Source organism: Chironomus tepperi, unplaced genomic scaffold, assembly GCF_022539635.2.
Source record: "Chironomus tepperi strain 1889 unplaced genomic scaffold, CSIRO-AGI_Ctep_v1 contig_23, whole genome shotgun sequence".
In the NCBI taxonomy this organism is placed as follows: Eukaryota; Metazoa; Arthropoda; class Insecta; order Diptera; family Chironomidae; genus Chironomus; species Chironomus tepperi.
The window spans coordinates 107,456-131,671 of NW_027226145.1; the positions used below are offsets into that span (position 1 = coordinate 107,456).

The 24,216-nt window shown below is 35.6% G+C and overlaps 1 pseudogene; it reads left to right on the forward strand.

Moving 5' to 3' along the window:
- The first annotated feature begins 13,340 nt into the window (after positions 1–13,340).
- On the forward strand, positions 13,341–15,661 carry LOC139093542 (UDP-glucosyltransferase 2-like; annotated as a pseudogene).
- Positions 15,662–24,216: the final 8,555 nt, after the last annotated feature.

Genomic DNA, 24,216 nt, shown 5'->3' on the forward strand with positions numbered 1-24,216 from the left:
AGCAGGGACACACCTTGCAATCAACGGGACAGAATAAAGAATTCCTATTTAAAATGTAGGGATTAATAGTTGACCCAAAGAGTTACCCAACCTCCCTGAATAAGCTCCTATAGCAACCCAACGTAGCGATGTCCTTGTGATTAAATTGTGTTACTCAGGATGAATGATTTACCTAGTTCTCCATACAAGAGAGGCCACATATCTTTGGATAGGTGTCTATATAGGCCTAGGTAGACCTAGAGATGCCTTAGGCAGTTGCTTTGACTAGGAATGTATTTTGGTCATTCCATGTGCAAACCAATACGTAGTCAGTGTCTAAGCCAAGGCAATTGCTTTCATTATACATCATGCAACATAACAGGCAAAGAGCATGCTCTCGAGAGCTTGCTTATCTTAAATATACTAGATGAGCATGCTTGTGAGCGTTGAATTCAGCTTACTTAGCTCTTGCAGCTAGGCACATTGCAGCTATAGCATGTAGTTAGGCAAATTGCATCTATAGGATGCAGTTAGGCACATTGCAGCTAAAGGATGCAGTTAGGCACATTTCTATAGTAACTTATCTGACAACTCTGATCCAAATCCAATAATGCGCCAAATAAATAATCTCACTGCAATTTCACCCCAACTTTCCTCATATGTTGTTCATGGTGAGGCTTAAACATTGCATGAATAACACAACAAATCCGTACACAAATTTCTCTCCCTTCGCTTGTGATTTTCACAAAAAAAAAGAGAATTTGTATTTTATATTTTATCTCATCCATGACAACCATTCTTGTACTTATTGTGTGTGTATATGTGTGTCCCCAACCACACTCAAAAGCACGCCATATGTTGCAACTCTCATGAAATTTTATAATATATAAAATATGTTCAGCATAAGCATAGAAGAGCCAATAAATCACAAACAATAACTTTTAGTTTCCTTCATACATTCCAATATTATTATTATTATGTATTGTTATTATTAATATTATTGTTGAATAAATTTTTGCTGTCGCTTATGCTTGCTGTTTAGAAATTTATTGAATACAAGCAATAAATTTTCCATCCTTTTAGAAAAAAAAGCTTGAATTTGTTATTGATATTCATATTTATTTATTCCTATCTGCATACAGCTATTGAAATATGACAAAAACTGTCAGGGGTGGTAAACCCTGCCTCATTCCACCTTTTTAAGTTCTACCTTTAAAAAAAGCTTTTATTACTTTTTAATTTTATCAAAAATCGCGTTCCTGATAAAAGCAATCACTGACTACAAAAGACCTTAACTGAGCAAACTATTTCAGCTATTTAATATAAAACTTGATTATATGAAACATTTTACCGTGACACCCACGTGCATATATGTTGTTTCACAATTTACAGATCAACCCCCGCTGCATCATATCAATCGTGACATGGGTATAGGAAAATTTTAATAAAATATTTTATTTTTTTCCTCTGTTTGTCAATATTGTTTATTATTTTGCATATTTTATTGGATCGCTAAAATTTCAATCCCAATCAATTTTTTTCTTTCTATCTAATAGGAGACTGTACAGTTGTTACGTGACGCTCTTAAGGTTGGAGGTGTCTCTTTTCTATAGGAATGGAGGTTTACTCAAATATTCAAGCATATGTTTAATGAGAATATTGCGTTACCAATGAGTATGCTCACTAGGTATTGTAAGATGCTCCATGAGCATATGCTTGTTTGCTAGGGTACTGTTACACCTCAAATAATGCAAATGTAACGAAGCACCACCTCTCCTTTTAAATCGTCAATTATTTTAACGTTGTGTGAGTTCACTAGTTGTTTCATGAATAACAATCCAGTGCTAAACCCAAGATCTTCTATTTTAGATAAATCAAGCGACTCAAAGCAGGACGAGGGTTTTACATGGAGCCCACAGAGTCTGAATGTAGGAGCAACAATGTGTGTCTTCCTAATGACTTTCAAATAGAGTCTTATAGAGTCTAGGAGAGCCTAAGGACCCTTAAAGAGTCTTATATAGCTTAATAGAGTCTTGCTGACCGAAAACGCAGGCATGGTGCTTTGGACGCTCCAGATCTCGTCAAAAAATTCAAAAGCGACGTTATCAGCGATCTTTTACGTAATGAGTGAACGGCAACTTCTGTAATTAGTGGACAGTCCCATTCGTAATAAGTGAACAGTTTCTTACATAATAAGCAAACAGTCTTTTACGTAATTAGTGAAGGTCCCCATAGTATTTTTATTTTCATCATTTTCACCTAGACAGCTACAATTTTTTTTCGTACAACCCACATACTTTATGACAAAATATGAAATCTTCTTCCTTTATTTATCTCTTTTGCCTTGACTTTTGTGTAAAGACATGAAGGACTTAATTAGCTAAATTAGCTTTTTATAAAAGTATATTAATATTAATTAAAATTAAGTGAAGTAAGCAGAAAAGTGTACAAGAAGTTAACAAGATTTGCTAATTAGCACTCCGAACAGCTCAACCCATAAGAGGTAAAGAGCATGCTGTACTGAAAAGCAGTCTCTTTGGATGTAAGGAAGCACGTTAGTTGGAAATTCGAGTCGACTCAAGATGACTCGACTTCAAGCTCTGTTTGCGACTTAATGTTGATATGACGACATAGCTCAGCTCAAACTAACGCGTTCCCTAACATGCAAAGAGACTGCATCATCACAGCTCGACTAGAGTCAACTCCAAGCTCTGGTCGCAAAGTTGTCCTGACATCACCATGGAAGCTGATTTTGACTCAATTTTTCAATGACAATTGCAATTGGCTGCATTTGTGTCACTCGGGCAGGTAAATTCGCCTGATTCTTTTCCATACATAATTAACATACTTGTAACAGACATAGAATATTTATAGATTGAATTTTATAATCAAAATTTCAACTCAGACACAGCTTCTATTAAATGATTATAGCTTACAACCTTGACCTTGACCTACATATTGTTGCTATTTTGATGTAAATTATTAGCATAAAATTGACTACATCTGTGTATACGCATCATAAAATTTTTGGACAATGAGTATTCAAATAAAAGGCCCTGATTCATTCATATCATCTATCATCTGCAATAGAATATTTTACTCAACTAATCCTGACTGAAAATGCCCTCAAAAATTTTACATATTGTTCTCTAAACAATATTTTATTTCCGAAATCTATCCATCATGTGTCATCATGTCTGTATGTTCAACATAACATGAATATTTTTATTAAGTCATAAATTACCTTCATTCATTGCATATATGTATAGGATGTACATGCACAGTTTTTCAGGTTGTCAGATACTTTTTTTCACTAATTCATTTAAAAAAAAGTTTACAATCAAGCTAGAAAAAGGAGGATTATTCATTACTTCCCCATTGTTTTTCATATATTTAATCTGTAGACATGCATACATGCCTGTCATATAACAAGAATATTACAATGACGACGATGATGATGATGATGATGAAAAAAAAAGTGTGGAAGGGATTTTTTTATTCTGTATATGAATCTAAATAAATGCAAAAGCACCAAAAAAGCTCGTTAACATCAACGTGAGTGAATGGAGGACTTTGCGCTAAAATGCAAATTGGTGCTGAAAATTAATGAGTGTTTGTTTTCGTGTTCATTATGTTGCAGTCGTAAATTAAAATGCTTTCATGGGCCCCTCCTTCTACCGAAAAAACAGCACAAAATAAAAATATACGATGTCAACGATATTTATAACAGCAACAGTAAAGAGCTTACAAATTATATGCTTTTTTTTTACTATATCCAAACATACATGCATATGCATTGCATGCAATTATGAACGGTTAATGGAATAAAATATATATATATGTATGAATATGAGAATGGCGGGGAATGGGATAATGAATGTCCAACCTCATCTCACCTCACCACTCATTTGCAACATCATAATTAAATTGTATGATGATGTATTGCACCAATGGTGCTTATAGCTATTAACTCACATACAATATTTACAGCTTAAAAAGCTTTTTTCCTGTGTTTTATACAAAGATACGTTAAAAAAGTGTTTTGAGAGGAAATACCCTTCGGCGCATTTTAGCTAATTGTCTCATGCAGTCTCATATTGTGTACTTATATGATGATGAAGCTGTTATGGCTCTTATGAAACATGGAATGCGGCATTTTTTTACAAAATATTTTATATGATAATTCGCAGTGCTTTTTTGCCATCCTTCTTAAATGCTTAGCGTAGGATTTGTTCAAAATTGCAGGGCTACAGACAGAAGATTGCATGTCATCTGCAGTCTTAGACGAGCTATAAGGTACAGTCTACAAATTCAAGCCTGCAGCCTTGGACGAGCTATAAGGTACAGTCTAAAAATGCAAGCCGGCAGCCTTGGACGAGCTATAAGGTGCAGTCTAAAAATTCAAGCCTGCAACCTTGGACAAACTATAAGGTACAGTCGAAAAATGCAAGCCGGCAGCCTTGGACGAGCTATAAGGTACAGTCTATAAATGTAAGTCTGCAGCTTTGGACGAACTAGAAGGTACAGTCAATAAATGTAAGCCTGCAGTCTTGGACTAACTATAAGGTAGAGTCGAAAAATGCAGAATTGCAGCCTTACACGAACTATAAGATATAGTCGAACTAACCCTAGTATAACGTCATTTACGAACGAATCTAACTCTAGTTCCATTGAGCCAATTTTATATTTTTGCTGAAAAAAAATCCAATATTTTTAATTGCAAAATCCTTTTATAAAAATCTGTTTGTTAAAATTGTATAATGGAAGCATATACCAAAAAAAAACTTTCAACTTGCAGTCATCCAGCTACAACATACTCTCGACAACGATACATTGTGAACTTTGCTTTTAAAAAAAAGTATGAAATGAATGAATTTTTTACACTATAATGCATACCTTACCCTCCATACGATGTATCGTGATAATGTTCATACATTCATTTGTGTGATATCACTTACTATATATTTATCATGATTTCGAGATCACTATTGACACTTAATAACATCATGCATTACTTAACCTATACATGCTATTTACAATCATACGTTCATTTTTAATTAAAATATATTGAATGACTTGCAATTAAATAAATTGATATTGATTTTCATAAGTAGACATTCAACGAGATGCAATGACATAGAGTACAAGCCATATGTGAAATGCACGAAGAAAGAAAAAAAGAGTTTATGACAACATTTCATGCAATTGCGTTATAAAGATTCATTCCACTGACGTGATGTTTATCATCTGAATCATACATTTTCATTTCTTCGTTGCTTGCTGCTGGTTTTGAAAGGGGTTCAAGATGGAAGGTAAATGTACGGAAATTGTCGATCTTGTTATGCTTTCAATGTGGAAGTTCCTTTGTAGAATTCGAACTCTCAATGATCTTCAATCTCTGCTTTGATTTCATCTTGCAGCATCAGAATACTCTAACGATGAATTTATCAGCTTATGTTCTTAGTTACTTCCTTTCCTGGTCGTACAGATCAGTTGAGATCCATGACATCCCAGTTTATGCATCCAATCGTGCTTATTAAGCTTGTTGGTCTCTAGTAGAGCTCAACAATTGCATGCAAGTATGCGCATACGGTTTGCAAATATTACATATAATTGCTAGAATTTCATTTAAATTAAAGCACTTGCATGCATTTCTTACAAAACAGTTTGCACATACATACATGCATGCAATTGTAGAACCCTAGTCTCTAGTATCGTAACTGATACTAATTTTTGAGTAAGTTAATTGAAAAAATTCTATTTTTGAGACGACATTATCATGTTAAACATCGTCTTAATCAGTGCTGTGTAACCTGTTTTGCGTCGCGGTACACAATATCAAACAGAAATGTTCAAACGACACACCAAAAAGTATGTAGTTACAGGAGTAGTTCTGGACATGGTTGTAAGGACTTTATTGTGTATGAGAGGAATTTTAGAATTTTAGAGTCTAGACCCCCTAAATGCTGCTTGCAACTCTGGTTCTAGAAGTAAATCTTAAAAGGTTCAATTAACGCAAACAGTAGAGCGTAGCAAGCGGTGGCCAGCGATAGAGCTAGCTTCAGGAACCGACTGAGGGATGCCATGGATCACACTTGATCTGTACAGTATGCACTGCGTGTTTGGTAGGGTACGGGTTAATGATAACAACGCGAATTTGTTGTTGACGGACGTGACTGCTGATTTCGAACATTTTAAGGCAAAATGCAGTTTGCTGAATTTTATGAGAGATTCTAGCTAACCACGATTCACAGGTTACCCACCACTGCTCTAAACGTTTACTATTTCTGTAAATTCGCTTCTAAATATAGCATCCGTACCTACAAAAATAAGGATTCTCTAATAATTTCCACGCTCAATTTTTCACTCTTTACTTCCATTTGCTATATGAGTGGAAATTGCATTTTTAAATTAGTTTCGTTATGAAACTAGTTCATGTGAGAGATCTCACGGAAATGAGATTTGAAGAAACGGAAGGATGAAGCATAAATAAAATTGAGAGAAAAAAAAAATGACATAAAAATTTCTACTTTGTATAGACTTTGTTTTCAATCATCTGCAATTCATAGCATATATATAGTCTACAGACAATGAACATTTTTCTTTCATGCTTCTCACTTAATGAATAAAAATGACATTCATTATGTCCCCAAAAGATATTTTTTTTGCCTCATAAAAATCTCTTTTCGTTGTCTCCTTTTAAATCTTTTTATGGCAATAAAGCACGAGAAAATTGCCAAAATATAAAAAAAAGAAAGCTTACAAGACGCACATAAAAAGGATGAGCAAAATGAAGCGATTGATTTAAGCAACAGTAACTGAATGAGTTGGCAATAAAAATTTTTCTCATTCCACAAGACACAACAATAATGAGGGTAATAATAAGAATTACAGCAGAAGCAGCAAGGGATGATGAACATTTCATTCTGACTTTTATGGCTTTTTTTCAAATAAACTACTTGAGCTTTTTAAAGATACATGCTGTGAATCGAAAGTATTGAGAATTTTCTGATGAATTTTTTGGCTAGACCATCTGATGTCGCATGCTTCTTGTGGTTTTATGTGTGTCCATTCCTTGTTCAGAATTTTAAACCTCAAATGTCGTCCATAAAACTATGAAGGCAATCATTTGAATCAGGACAATAATATCAATTTGTAAAATGACTTAGGCCATGTCCCATAAAATATTAGTTCCCGACAAGACACAAGAGATGGTCGACCAACACGGAGGCTGCCACGGAGCTTTTTAAGGTACAATAAAGCTATTTTACTAACATGGAAGCCAGTTACATGAGAGATCCGTATGGCTGCTGGTATTAGGCAGCTTTCATTTGAATGCCCACCCTTGGCTATATCATGGATTCAAATTTGGCTGAAGTTTGAATTTGAATGTCTACATATGGCTAGAAGAGCTTGGATTAGGATGCCTATATTTAAGGCTGAAACCTCATTGTATACCTACACTTTGAAGCCTCTTTCATCCGTATAGTTGCCATTTAGTCTCGACTTAGAGACGTGACTTCTATTTGAATCCATGGCTAGAAAACTTGAATTTGAATAATTGTAAATGATAAAAGCCGTCGGGGACAATGGCTGCTGATGGACGTCAGTTTACTGGGACAACGGGCTCTGATAGGTGACTGCCGCTGACGCCGAACCTGATGGGCATTGCTGCCGGATATAAATGCCACCGATAAGCGCCGGCCGCCTTGGACAGAAGATGGCACTGGACAGCCGTTTGCAAACGCTGTAAAATATCTAGAAGCGGTTGATAGCTCCTTGATGGAACCATCTTCATCTGTGTCGCTCGGGACCATAATGTTTCCAATAGACGAAATGTAAATTTCAAGTAATTGAAAAGCACATAAAATGATCAGATTTCAAATTCGGAAAGACTAAATTTATGACTGTTTCCGACTTCTTTCTTTTACATAAATGAAGAAAAATAGGAAATAAAGTCAAGAAGAAGAAATCCAGCCCAGTCGAAGTTGTAATGGCAATAATATCAGCATTATTCTGCAATAAAAATTTTCTTCCCATTTTTATGAACTTGATGGCAAGCACAATTGTGCCTTTTACTACGAAACAAATAGAAATGGATCTGTCGGTAGAAGTGAAAAGGAAAGAACAGAAAAAAGGTCATAAAAAGGGAACATAAATGCTAAAGTTAATAACTAATTGAAAGATCCAAATGAAAATGTTCTTGTAATGGAAAAACTTTTTTTTTGTTACTTCTGGCTTGCTTCTTCTTTAGTCCTTTTCCTATGATTGCTTCAAAATTCCTTTTTTTATGGAATGGATCCTAATAATGACATTAACAAGGTCCTTAAATGTCCATTTAAAAATTAATATAAGAAAGTAACTTTCAAATAACTGAGGCGATGTAATAATTAGACGAGAATAGCCCCGAACTGGCAATAAAGCATTTTAAGCTTAAAGAGTTTTATTAATCATAAAATTGTTTCATTCTTAAAAAGGTCTAAGCAGTTTTGAAGACCAAAACCAGATGATCCTGCATAATCATCATGAAAATTTGCATGATTATAGCTTTTGTGATGTTTATGGTAATTAAGAGTGTGTAGAGGAGATGCTTTAAATTATAAATAGTCAATTTAAAGTCAAATAACAATCAGTTGAAATGATTGTACGCAACCGAGCTATATTAAATGTTGACTATAGAAAGTAATTCTAGATAGCATAGGCATAGTCTAAATGAAGGTCAAGGTTGGGTCAAGAGCGTTCATGAATAATTTTTAATTTAATTCGTTTTCATGATGCTTATGGCCGAACAGGCAAGAATAATGCTCATGAGTATGGTTACAAAATCGAACATGCTTAACTAAATTGATTGAATATACTCATGCCCTAACAGACAAACAGTATTCTCTCAAGAGCTTGGCCATTTTAAATAAGCTAGATGAGCGTGCTCGTAAGAATTGCTCTCACCCTATTCTGCTATTGAGAGCACGTTCTTTGCAGTCTCGGTGTCCGACACAGCCTGAAATTGAAGGAGATTTTGAATTTTGATTTTGCATGAATCACAAAGTTTAGGAATGTTATGGGTTTTATTACAAAAGAACCAAGCAAATTGAAGATTATTTTCCAAACTGGCAGCGTAAAACTCCCTACTCCCATGATTCCCCTGAACGCCCCTGGTTCAATGATTCTGATTGAAGCTTCGATTGATATGATTTGAATTTATGTCAATGAAAATGGTTGATTCTCAACCCTCATATATTAATATAGTATGCATAAAAACAGTATGTGATTGCGTGTCCGAAGTGTCGGTTTTGACAAATTTTGAGACCAGATCGAGATCGAGACCACGAGAATTGTTCCAAGTCTCGGTCTCGACAAAAATCAACTTGGAAGTCTTGGTCACAGTCTCGAGAACCCTGAATTGCATGACAATAAAATGTTAATAAAACTTCCTAACATCAACTTAAATTAACCAATTTTATATAGTCAGCCTACAAAAGCCTTGAATTTTCAAAAATTGTCTGCGGTCATCAACTTAATAAACAACCTTGAAGTAGAATTAGTCTCACTATCTTTTCTTTCTTTCCTAATTTAGATTGTCTGAATTTTTATCGCAGCAAACTTAATCAAGTCAAGATACGAAGTTTGTTTTTGTCCAACCACAATGTGTACGAGTTTCTTAGCAATTCAGTATAATTTCGAACATCATGGTATCGAGTACGTTCATGAAAATTTTCATCTTGATATTTACGTTATCGTGCGTAAATTGTGCAAACATATTATACCTTCATGGCGTTTTATCGCCATCACATCACTTGTGGAATCGTATTTTAGCAAAGGAACTAGCAAATAGAGGCAATAATGTGACATTTTTATCGGTTGATAAGCCAATTGGTGAAACTCAAAATCTTCATTACATTGTATTTGAGAATGCATATGAGGATTTCCATAAAAATGACGCAAACGGTGCCGAATTTGACTTCATGAAATTCGCTGAGGAGATTAACAATAATAAGATTTTATACGGCACACGAGCACTTACTGACTATGCTCTGCATGTTTGTGACACAATTTACAATACGAAAAGTGGAATGGATATAATTCTGAGCTACCCGGATGACTTTAAATTTGATTTGGTCATTTATGATTTCACATTTGGACCTTGCTTACTTCCACTTATACACAAATTCAATTATCCATCAATAATTGGTGTGACTGCATTCCTCAATCCATCATATACGAACAATATTGTCGGTGGAAACAAGCATCCTGCATATGTGCCACATTTTGTTGCAAATCTACCACAACTTATGACATTTACACAGAGATTTTATAACTTCTTGCTATATACTGTCGAGAAATTGTGAGTATGATGCTTTATTAGTTTATGAATGAATGTAGGTTGCATGTTTACGATGTCAGGTGTCTGTAGAGATTATGAAACACAAATATTTGAGTAATTTAAAACCCGATAAAGTGTTTGTTGACTTCCTAATTTTTGCTGATAAGACTTTACTCTCTTGACTTTGTTGCAATTTATGTCTGTGATTATGCTGAGAGCAAATATTGTCACAAATCATTTGTTTAAATATATACTTTTTTTATTGATATATTACTCTAAATTGGAGAAAATTATCCTTGACTTTGTTACTCTATTATGCATGATGGTTGGTGTATAATGCTTGCATGATGCCAGGCAATGACTTTTCACTTGGCGTACAACCGTTGAGAAAGAGGGAGAGCAATAACACATGAAACTTGCTGAATTAGTCGTTTTGGCAAGGAACAGAAGCCTATCCAGCCGCTTTAATAACACCCTACGATTCACAGTGGATCAATAGGAACTGATGAAATGGCTTTTACTTAAAAAAATCGTTGATGCAATTAATAAGAGGTCATTCACAAATCATTCATTTATTAAGATTCAGTTGTATTTAATGCGGTCTGGGCAGGGGTGTGGTCAGAATTTGTGTCAGGAGGGGTTTGAACGTTTTTGTATGGATCTCAAAAATTAAGATGCTTTGCGAATTTATTCATGAAAAGAAATAGGATGGAACAGTTTAGTAAATATAAAATGTAGAAAGTCGGTCTTTTGACTACTTCAAGTGTGTTACGATGTGGATGATTGTTTTGTGCTAACTCATGGAGAGAAGTTGGACTCACAGAGAGAAGCTATTGATAGAGATAGCATGGCATTTGGTATCGGTAATTGGCAGATGAAAGCCAGCGATTAAGCCGACTTTAGGAGACGTCTAAGTGAACAAGTTCCATGGATCACATTTGATTCGTACGACCAGAGGTTTGTCCAGTAAGTTAAGTAAGTAAATAAGTAAGTAAATAAGTAATCGAGATTTTTTAAGTCGACTCGGCTCGACTCGACTTCAAGCTTTGGTTTTGACCCTTCTCCCCCTAAATACACCCCATATGAATACGTCTTATATGGGACAATTCATATATTTGTTAATTTGACCATTATCATATGTTGATAAGAAGAGTTCAAAAATTTATATTTTGAGCATAACAAAATAAGTATGTGTACAAATTTCTCTGCAAGTGTATTTGATATCAAAAATAAAAATTATAAATCGTAAAATATACATACAGCTATAATTTTTTTTACGTCATGCAGTTCTGATTATAATGATTCTGTGTGTATTAATGACCCCAGAGCTCGAAGTCAAGTCCAGTCGACTTTAGTCGTTCAGAAAAGATTGGTAAAAGCGGATTCAACTTCAAGTGGACTCGAGTTGAGTCGACTTAAATCATGTCGACTTCGAGCTCTGGATGACCCTAAATATTTTGATTTCTGTGCTGTTGTCGAGTACAAATATAAACATAAGCCGACTGAACTGTACTCTAATTAAAAGAATTAACATTAAAATCTCATAGCTTCATTAATCAAGAATAAGTCTCAGTCAGCATTTAAAGCACATCCGAATGGGTCTGCTAGTGAAAATAATTCTTATTTTGTCAGTTTCAAGTCATGGCTACAGTAAAAATATTCTGTACCTTCACACTCTATTGTCACCATCGCATCATTTTTGGAACAGTGCAATAGCTAAAGAGTTAGCTCATAAAGGACATAATGTGACATTTTTGTCTGTTGATCCACCAAAAGGAAATGTTGAGAATCTTCATTATATATTCCTGGAAGGAGCAAGAGAGGAACTGTATTATGGTGAAAAAATTGACGTGTTTGAATACTCATCAAGGAACAAATTCAATGCTGCAAGGGTTACATCACATTATTGTAGAAGCACATGCAATGCTGTTTATAAATCACGAAATGGTTTTGAAAAAATCTTAAGCTATCCAAATGACTTTGAATTTGATGTTGTGATTCACGATTTCACCTGTGGACCATGTCTGTTACCAATTATTCACAAATTCAACAATACACCGCCAATTATTGGAGTTACACCATTTTTAAATCCACCATATACACATTATAGCATTGGTGGTCATAAATATCCAGCATATATTCCACATTATGTGAAGGATTTTAAACAACCGATGACATTTTGGCAACGATGCTACACTTTAATCCTTTATGTGATTGAGATAATGTAAGTTGAGGTTTTAATGGTTTTATTTTAATTGGGATCGTTAGAATGTTACGGTTTTATGCTGAATGAAGACGAAGTGGCACGGTGGCTGAATGGTTTAGTATTGGTACATAATTATTGCAATACCGATCCAGCGATCATAGGTTAGAGTCTCGGCATGGCAAATTTTTCAAATGTACTTTTCCGAATCATATGTAGTGAAAACGCGGCTCACACCCTTCCATTGTAGGCTAAAGACATCAAGTTGACAGTACCGTCGTCAAATAAATGGATAACTGATCCCACTATAAACTGTAGGTTTATTCAGTGCATAGGTCTGGCGCAACCTCACTCGTTAAACAGTCTTTAGCAGTGAAACGTCCTAATGCAGCTCTGGATCTCAATGATCTGAATAGCTAAAGGTTTTGTTTCTGTTCATTTATTACTCAACGCTCTAAGTGGGGAGAGGGAGTTGCGATGCAAAACGGCTTCTCAATTGAAGGTCGGTAATTTGATCTTACTTAATTTACTTACTTACTTTGCTGTTCATACAGTTTCCGATGTCTCGATCTCGGAACCTTTCTACAGTTCATCTTCGATCCATGGTCGACTAAAGTTCTATCTCTGGCTGCTCTTTGCATTGTATATAATACCAAATGCGTAAGCTAAAACTGTGTTCACAAGAGCAGATCTCTATAAATCGACAAATTCGGGAATTCTCAGTCTCGTTCTCAGCATCAAGAACACTTATCATCAGCGATCGCAATAAATGATCGATCGTTGGCAGATGCTAGACTTTTGGTTATCGAATGAACTTTACGTAGCAAATCATCATTTATTGAGTTACTTAATATTTAAATCAAGCTTAATTGCATTTTGGATGCCCAAATTGTTCAATTTAAGTCTAAATTGAATGTGACAGCACAGTCTCAAGATCAATGACCTTGACGTAATCAACAATGTTGATTCAGTAAATTTAGATATCTTCCCTATCACGTTTTATTAAGCGATAAAAAACGATACGGCACATAAAGTTCTAAAATCATAGTCGTCAGTAATCATTCAGCTGGCGACGAGATGTGTTCGATTGTGAAAAAAATAATTTTTATATTTTTTATTGTCGGTCAAGGTTACTGTGCAAATGTGCTGTATTTCCATGGAGTTTTATCACCGTCACATCACATATGGAATAAAGCATTAGCGAAAGGATTAGCTGATGCTGGACATAATGTAACATTTGTATCGACTGATCCACCGAAAGGAGATGTCAAGAATCTTCATTATATTTTTTTGGAAGAATCATATGAAAATTTGGACAAAATTATGGCATCAAGGGGCGAAAACTTTAGTATAATGGACTACGCAAAGGAATCAGAAAGTAGTAAATTTAATGCAGCTAGAGTTTTGAGTGATTATTGTATTATATCATGTGACGCAATCTTTAATTCCAAAAATGGATTGAAAAAACTTTTAAGCTATCCAAATGACTTCAAGTTTGACATTGTTGTCAATGACTTTACTTGCGGAGCTTGTCTGTTGCCAATTATTCACAAATTCAACTATCCACCAGTCGTTGGAGTTTCGGCATTCTTGAATCCACCTTACACTCATTTTCTAATTGGTGGTAATAAGTATCCAGCATTTGTTCCTCATTATATGTTAGATTTTAAACCACCGATGACGTTTTTCCAACGATTTTATAACTTTTATGATTTATTCGATAGAAGATCTGTAAGTAATGCATGTGTCTTATTATCAGCAACAACGTGACTTTGTTAGTTTTAAGTGAATGTGTCAGACAGGGGCGTACCTTGATAATTTTGAAGTGGGAGGAAAGTTGAGGTTCAGAATGCGAATATTTTGGGTTTTTTTGGGATTTTTGTCTCTAGAAGGGATGAGGGGAGGAGGGTTTGACCCCTAATACCCTCCCAGAGCACGCCCCTGACATCAGCTTCCAAAAAATTATTCAATCAGCACTTCAGTGAAGCTTAATAAGTAATTACATCTTATTTTCTCTATTCCACAGCTCATTTGAGTTCGAGCTGTATCCAGGACTAGAAAAGACTGTCCGCAAGCATCTAAACTTCAAAGACTTACCACCACTAAGAGAAATTGAGCAGAAAACCAAACTTCTCCTGTTGAATTCCGATCAAGCAATTGATTATCCCGAACCATTGCAACCAAACATGATTCTAGTTGGTGGTCTACAAATTACAGAACCAAAAGAGTTGCCTGCTGACTTGAAAAAATTTGTCGAAAGTGGTAAGAAGGGGACGGTATTGATGTCATTGGGAACAAATATATTGTCGAATCTTCTCGGTGATGAAGTTCTTACATCAATTTTAAAAACATTTGAATCACTGCCAGAATATAATTTCATATGGAAATTTGAATCGGAACCACATGAGTTGCCAATTAAGCCAAGCAAAAATGTGATGGTATCGAAGTTCCTGCCACAAAATGATTTACTTGCACATAATAATTTAAAGGCATTTGTAACACATGCAGGAGGATTAAGTACACAGGAGAGTTTATGGTATGGAAAACCGATGGTCGGCATACCATTCATTGCCGATCAATATCGTACAATTGAAAAGTCTGTTAACATGGGTGTTGCAATTAAATTGGAAATAGCAAAATTGAATGTCGACATTTTCAGAAAAGCAATTAAGGAAGTAATTGAGATTCCAAGTTATACTGAAAATGCACAAAAAATTTCAAAACTCTTCCAAGATAAGCCAAAGAAGCCATTGGAAACAGCAGTTTGGTGGATTGAATATGTCATGAGAAATCCAGATGCTCCAATTTATAAATCACCAACACTTGAATTGGGATTCTTAGCATCCAATAATTATGATATTTATCTTGTCATACTTGCATGTCTTCATATCATTGCATTTTCTATTAGAGCTGCATACTTGAAGATTTTTGGAAAGAAAAGTACAAAAAAGGTTAAGAAAAATTAACGGAAATTACGAATTTAAATTAGGTCAATTAAAATTTATATGAAAAGAAAGATTTGAAAATTAAAGATGTAATAGCTGAATATGGAGCAATTAAAATTCAAATGTGTAACTTTGTTGCAGCATATCAAAATGTGATTAAATGTGAGGGGTCAAAAAGTGATTGAAAACTAATAAAATTTTGTTGATAAATAATATCATTATGTAAGAGCGTTGAGTTACTTCCGTATTCAATATTACATCCGAATTAGTTTGAAGCTCTGTTGAAAGTTAATTCTTTCGTGATTTGCGGCTTATTGCTCCAAATGAGGGAGATGCCTTTATGGAATTATGAAGTGTGGACTCCCAAAGTTCGTACAACTCTGGTTGTTAATTTCAACGATCTAGTCACTATGCTTAGTTCGTATGTAGGCTTTAGCATTGGAGTCTTTGGTAGAGGTTGTGTTTCTGTTGATAGGTATATAAGGATATAGTCCCAGAAGTTGGGTTTGTCGACTTAAGAAGTTCGATAAGAATTGATTCAAATTTGCATGGCATTTTTTGCTGCTGGCACTTGTTTAAATCAAACTCTCATTTTGAAGTATAACATTTCATTCAGATTTTAATCGGTTTTTCACAAATTGTGACGAACTCAGTTTGACATCGATCTCTGCGAGATGCAATCAAATGGATGGTTGCTTCACGACTTATGGCAGTGTCTTCATACACAGCATATTCCAAATTGTGACGAACTCAGTTTGGCATCGATCTCTGCGAGATGCAATCAAATGGATGGCTGCTCCACGACTTATGGCAGTGTCTTCATACACAGCAATTACCACAGCATTGATCGTTTTTGCATAAAACTACATATACAGCATTCCCACTCAGTTTTACAGCCTGTGACATTCCCATTGTCAAAGCTTTTATTAAATTAAATTAAAAATAAACAAAAAGTTTCTCTTAACAAGATTTTCAGAAATTTTTTAAAATAGATTCAACATCCATTAACAGCAGTGTCCAATTTACCAAGAAAAAAATCTTTTTTAATGGGAACCATTATGCCTAACGCTATGCTCGTGTTCTTTTACTTCTTGTTCTTCACGACATTTTATTCTAAAATTCTATGCTCATTATTACATGTAAATAGTGTGTAGCATCTAAAGCAGGAGTGGATAACCAGTGTGCTGCGGTACACTTTAATATGTCACCAAGATTTTTTGGAAATGCCATGAAAGGTAAGCGATAAGAGTGTTCAGTTGAGGCTTAACTAACAAGGAATAGAGGAACATATAAGGTTGACCACCACTGACCTAAAAGGACCAACAGTAAAATTCGCAATAACATCCAAAAATTTTTTTTGTTCTGTCTTGTTCATCTTGCCGAGAAAAAGCAAACAAAAGTTGAGGGCAAATACAGAAAAAAAATAATACAAGACAGCCTCAAAAACATTTTCCATGTTTTACTGTTGAGATTAAATTGAGTTGGGGAAGCAGGGAAGGCAGCACACAGAAAAAAAAAGTTTATCTGATTTAATTCAATTTTTGTGCTCAAGAGATTATCTCAATTAAGGCATTGAAATGATTTTGAGGAAGGTTAGCGCTACTTTTCTTTCTTTTTTTTCTGTGTATGTTTGCATACTTTTGGAAGCGACTGATTAAATTTGCTTAATTAAATTTCTTTCTTTTCTTCATCCTAGCTTCCTTTTTTCTGTTCTGTTGGTTGGTTCATTAAACTTTTAGCAATTTTCATTTTATTTCGTCGAGATTTTTTTTCGTCTACGATATCGTGTTACTTGCTATTTTATTTGATAGAACATCCTACGCTTATCAATTTGGTTGACAGACTAATGTCAATATCACTCAAATACCCAGAAAGCACACGGCGTAAATCCGGCTTATGGTCGGATTGACTCTGGTAGAAGACTGGATTACATCTAAATCTGGTCTAAGTGACAGGGTCAAGTTATCCTAGCGCCAGATGTTCTGTCATTTCTACGCCGTGTATCTTCAGGGATAGTACAAATCAGATGATCAATCAAAAATCCTATCCTTGAGCCAATGTGACTCTGATTTAGACTTGATATCGAATTTGGTACCATTGCCGCACCATGCATCTATGATTTAAACTGAGTCCGGTATCAAAACCGATCAAATTTCCAGATGCCAAGACCGGCGTGATTTTGACTAAGCGTTTCTGTTGGAAATGGTTTTTTTGCAGAATCATACATCTCTGATTTAAATCGAATCTGCAACCAAGACTTAGTCAGAATCACACCGGTCTGTTACCGGATTTGGTTAGAATTCGGCACCTTTCATTTCATATTTAAAGCGATGTGATACCAAGATCAATCCAAAATCCGGTCGATCATGCCGGTCGATCCAAGATCATGCCGGTGTGACTCTAAATTAGTCATGTAGGTACCGAATTCGGTGCCAAGACCAATCCAAAAGTCCAGCACCAGGTCGGTGTAAATTTAATTTAGTCATGTAATCGTATTCAGCTTAAGTGCGGCATTATGCAAATTAGGTTTAAACTAAATCCGATGCCAAGGTTGATCCATAAATCCGGCATCATGGCGGCGTAGATCTAACTTATCCTTAGTGCCAAATTCGATTTAAATCCGAGATGCATGATATCGTATTTAAACCGAATTCGGCATCAAGATTAAGTCAAAGTCTGCCATTCAATTGTCGGATTTTATAACGATTAATAATCTTGTGTTGCTCGGATCAGCAGTAACATTAGATTTATAGCTGATTTAAGTCTCTTGTAACATCCAAGCACTCCCTTTCACATTTTTTAGACGTAAAGCCACTCCAGAATTAGAGTCAGAGTCAGAATTATTTTCCGGTTTTTCACTAATTGTTTGTTTCTTTTCCTGACATCTAAATATCTGTAGAATACTGCATCATCTGCCATCCAACACAAAAAAGGAGTAGCAACAAAAAAAAATCCTCTTCATTTGAATAAAATTCATATGATAAAAATTTATGACACAATTCTGATTGTACATGACGTGGGGCATATGCAACATAGGACTCTCTTTTTTTGTATCCATATTCATTTCCCATCCACTTTTTCATGTTTTATTTTTCCCGTGGAGTAAGTGAGTCCTTTATGTCAGCAACAGCAGTTACTGTGTTCATTAAAAATTTAAGCATAAAAACGAGAGGAGGAAAATGCATAGCACAGCATTCAGACTATAAACAAAATAACAAAAAGTGGAAGCAAAAAAAAATTAAAATCACTGTAAGACTCGCGAGGGAGTTGCTTCATCGCTTCAACAGGCAGTAATTTATTGCTCCATAGCCTTTGCCACTGCTACAAGAGGAAACGACGAGGAATAAAAATTTACCGAAATGTACATATGTTTGCAAAATGCCGCGCTCTTTACTCCCACACATATGTGAGACCTTTTTTGTCAATGATGATGGCACTGATGCTTATGATATGATAAATTAAGATGTTTTAAGTAGTGTGGGAGGAATTTAATTTTTGGCGCAATTTTGTATAAAGGGGGTTTAATAATTATACAAGTGTATAAATAGCATTGCTCGGGTAGCTGACTAACTGGCTGACTGGAAAGCAAGGTGACTAATTGGATGACTGATAAGCTGACTGCTGACTGGCTGTGACTGGCAGACTGGCAGACTGGCTGACTGGCTGTGACTGGCAGACTGGCAGACTGGCTGACTGGTTGACTGGCTGACTGGCTGACTGACAATCTGACTAGCTGATTGGTTTTCTGGCAAGATAACTGGCTGACTGGTAATATGACTGGCTAGCTGACTGGCTGACTAACATGAAGACTGGATGACTGGTATGAAGACAAGATGACTGGATGACTAGCAAGCTGATTGACAAGCTGAATAGCTGACTGGCAAGCTGATTAGCTAATTGGCAAGCAGACTGGCTGACTGGCTAGCAGACTGGCTGACTAACAAGCACTGGCTGACTAACAAGCAGACTGGCTTACTGGCAAGCTGACTGGTTGACTGGCAATCTAAATGGCTGACTGGCAATCTGACTGACTGATTGGCAAGCTAATGGCTACTTGTCAAGCTGACAGCAAATCTGATGGTCTGATGGGCTAGCTGACTGGCTTACAGACTGGCTGATTGGCAAGCAGACTGGCTGACTGACAAGCTTATTGGATGACTGGATTACTAGCAAGCTGATTAACAAGCTGAATGGCTGACTGGCATGCTGATTGACTACTGGCAAGCTTACTGACTGCCTGGAAAGTTAACTTGCTACCTGGAAAACTGACTGATTGATTGACAAGCTGAATGGCTGGCTGGCTGGATGAAGAGCGAAGATGGTTGGACCATGTTTTTTAGATTCTAAAGAGACTAATCCTACTGGATGTTGTTTTATAATCAGAGAATGATGGTATGACTGATCGCTGTGACAAAACTGTTCTTAAGTCACTCAATAAAGTCGAGAACTTGTTCAATATTAAATTTAGAAAATTTCAAATATCGTGGCTTCACATTGTGTATTGTGAAATATTTCAAAAGTTGAAATGACATCACCTCAACTAGTTTAACATAAAATCACAAAGCTAGTGTCATAAGCACCTTATTTTTTCACAAAAACATTTTAATAACATTTCAATCAAACAAACACAGCAGAAACAAAAAAAATCACTCAAACAAGTTTTTTAACAACATCAAAATTTCTCCCTCGATTTAGCCTGTGAGAAAGCTCAATTAAGCTTTTCTAACTACAGTAAACTTTCTCGTTCACAACCACTCTTGACACTAGAAATTGTAAAACTTTCTTTCAATTCTTTTTTTTTAATTGAAATCACTGCGTCAACATGAGCTCACTTCATTAAGGATTTTTGCTCATTCATCCATTGAGAAAGTTTTTTTTATTCGATAATCGGAATTTAATTTGAAATTACCGTCAACTAATGCAATTGGGATCTCATTTCAAGTGATTAAAATTTCATATTAGAAATTAAATTGAATTCCGAGCAACAGGAAAGAAGAAGGCTCTTCCTTGAAGATTTTGATTATGTTGATGAAGCGTGTTTGTTGGCATATATTTATCAGGAAATGCAAGATAAACTCAGAGATTTCGAATCAGATTCTCAAAAATGAGCCCCTTGTCATCAACGTCAAAAAGGCGGAATAGATTCAAGTCAACGTGAAGACATGCAAGAGCCCTTTGATCATCGGCGGACAGGTCATCAATCTAGTTGATCATTCACGTATCTGGCCAGCTGACTATCTGGCTGGCTTGTTGGGTGGCCGGTTGACTGTCTTGTTGGATCGCCGGTTGATTGACTGGCTGGTTGACCGGCTAACTGGCTGACTGAATGATTAAATGACTGAATGACTGGATAATTGGCTCACTGGATGACTGGTTAACTGACGCATATCACTGCAGCAACATTTCAGCGGATGACGGTACTCTGAGACTACATGAACTTCTCAAATATCTGGAAATCCACCAGCATAAGCAAGTCGCTGAAGATGACAATCTTCAATGCATGCATGCACCAAGTCCGTGCTTATTTGTGGTTGCGAGATCTGGCTCGCACCTACAGAAATACAACAAAAACTGTGTGTTTTTGTGAATCGCTGCTATATTCGAATCCACAGAATCTGGTGGACTGGTGATCCAGTTGTGTCCCTCGGGAAATGATTGTTGACTATGACAAATGGACAACTTAAGGAAGCAACAAGCGTGAAAAATTGGTAAAATCTTGATGGAAGAAAAGAATAAAATCAAAGACAATGCCTAAATGGGTGAAAAATTCGCCAATGTCTGGGGTTGCAAATAACATTTTTAATTAGACTTTGCTAATGCGTGACGAGGGTCTGAATTTTTTTGCCTATTTGTTGATTTTCTTTTTATGCTTGCCTTGAAAATGAACATTCAATTTACTTTTAAAGTTCTTTGAAGAAAAAGAGAAAGAAAAATCCTTTTTTGCATTCTTTTCGTCCTCCGCATTTTCGCTCTATTCAAAAGAACATTTAGAAACAACAAAGAAGAAATAAAAGCTATCAGATGTGATTTAGATTGAACTCGTTTAAGCATTTAATCCTTTTAATGGAAAGGGGTCGGAATTTTTTTTCCTTTTCCTTTCACTTTCTATTGTTTAATCAATTATATCTTTCTCGGATTCTTTAAAATACGAATTGTTTTTAAAGAGATGCCTTTTTGGAAGGCTTGAAACAAGCTTGAAATTTGAGTAATTGAAATTTGAGTAAAGTGCTGTTGAATTCAGATTTCATTTATTAATGTGACTGATTAGTTTATTACGCATACATTTTAATGGATCTACATTTTAGAGATTTTAGGAATGGGGTGCTTATTATAAAATCAGGGTTGCTCACAAGTTGCTTGTGACTGACCCTAGCAGGCAATGAGCATGGTCTCGAGAGCCTACTCACTTTACTGTACTAGTAAGCATTATCACGAGCATTGCTCTCCGTTTACTCTGCTCATGAGAGCATGCTCACTGCCGGCTCGGGATGACAGACCACCAATTACAATAAACTGCTATCTTATATATTTCCTGCAAAGTCGGAGCTGCTTCCAGTCGGCTTATTACAAAAAATCAGTTAAGATACGAGGTGAATTTGACAGTATATACAATACTTAAAGAACCCAGCCTTATGAGCTGGAGGCACTGCGTTTAAAAATCTGTTGTATCAAACCCTTTTGGTCTACAGTTTATATTAGGCCATATAGCTCGACCAACAATTCGACAGTGACTTGATATAAAGTCGTGAGCATTATGCGAATCTTTGTCATATGGTAAGCAATATCGGTATCTGATGGGAAATGGACCCAAGTGCTCACAAAATATTAATAAAGATTTCTGGTCTGTTACCTAACCATTCAATAAGCCAAAGATTTGTCTATATAAAGCTCAATACCCCAGAATCGACACTGTTCAGACACCACATTTTGATTTTTTTTAAAAAAGGACAAAAACATATCTGTGATTTTATATCCCTCATAATTCCTTCAGATTAAGGTATCTTATAAACATGAATGCTGTCCAAAATATTCATAATACTTCAATCATCTCTTCTTAATTCTTATTTACCTGTTTTTTCCTTTTTGTTCCATTAAAAATTCAATTCCTTCTAGCTATTTACTCATTTCTAGCTATTTACTCATTTCTTTCTATTTTTCATCTCATATTTTTACCTCGTTTTTCTTAACTTGCTTTCTTGTCTGTCTGTCTGTCTGTCTATCTGTCTGTCTTGATCAAATCTTGCGATTGAATTTTCGACCACTTCTACTGCTCCAATCGAGCCGAAATTTTTTATGGATGTGTATTCTCGATGACAATACAATATTCAAGCATTTGTGAATCATAAAACTGCTTAGTTATGCTATAATTAATTAATTTTTAAAACAAGATTACGTATCACATACATTTTACGTACGTAATTTTTACGTAGTCTTTAAAAATTTTATTTTTCAAAAATTCCAAGTTCAAGTCTCAAATTTTCCAACTTTTTTTGTCGTACTTTTTCAATTCTTTTTCATACTTTCTTGTAAATTTATAATGTTTAAAGACAGAATTTTCCATTTTCACGCTTTTCTAAGCTATTTTCCAATGTTTTCTTGGAGTTTAATATTTTTCATCACGCATTTTCACACAAAATTTTACTTTCGAAAGAACTATTCCTTGATTATCAGAAATCAAATTTAAATAAAAGCTAATATATAAATTTCTTGATAATAATAATAATTATAATAATAATATTAAATAACAACTTTTTGTTATTAATACTATGAATTGCAGTACATTAAAACAAAAATTATATGTCGTGGTGGCGTAATGGTTAGAGTGCAGGTCATAGTAAACATGAGGTCATGAGTTCAAGACTAGGCATGAGCAGTACTTTTTTTATCATTTTCTTTTTTTTGGATAATTTTTTGTTCATAAAATTCAATGTTTTGATTCTGTACTAGCTTAATTCTTCAAACTCATGCCAAGCGAAGCTTGGCCAACCGGTCTAGCTTAGTTCTTCAAACTTATGCCAAGCGAAGCTTGGCCTATCGGTCTAGCTTAGTTCTTCAAACTTATGCCAAGCGAAGCTTGGCCTATCGGTCTAGCTTAGTTCTTCAAACGTATGCCAAGCGAAGCTTGGCCTATCGGTCTAGCTTAGTTCTTCAAACTTATGCCAAGCGAAGCTTGGCCTATCGGTCTAGCTTAGTTCTTCAAAGTTATGCCAAGCGAAGCTTGGCCTATCGGTCTAGCTTAGTTCTTCAAAGTTATGCCAAGCGAAGCTTGGCCTATCGGTCTAGCTTAGTTCTTCAAACTTATGCCAAGCGAAGCTTGGCCTATCGGTATAGCCTAGTCTTTCAAACTTATGCCAAGCGAAGCTTGGCCTATCGGTATAGCTTAGTTCTTCAAACTTATGCCAAGCGAAGCTTGGCCTATCGGTCTAGCTTAGTTCTTCAAACTTATGCCAAGCGAAGCTTGGCCTATCGGTCTAGCTTAGTTCTTCAAACTTATGCCAAGCGAAGCTTGGCCTATCGGTCTAGCCTAGTTCTTTAAACTTATGCCAAGCGAAGCTTGGCCTACCGGTCTATTAGTTCTTCAAACTTATGCCAAGCGAAGCTTGGCCTATCGGTCTAGCTTAGTTCTTCAAACTTATGCCAAGCGAAGCTTGGCCTATCGGTCTAGCTTAGTTCTTCAAACTTATGCCAAGCGAAGCTTGGCCTATCGGTCTAGCTTAGTTCTTCAAACTTATGCCAAGCGAAGCTTGGCCTATCGGTCTAGCTTAGTT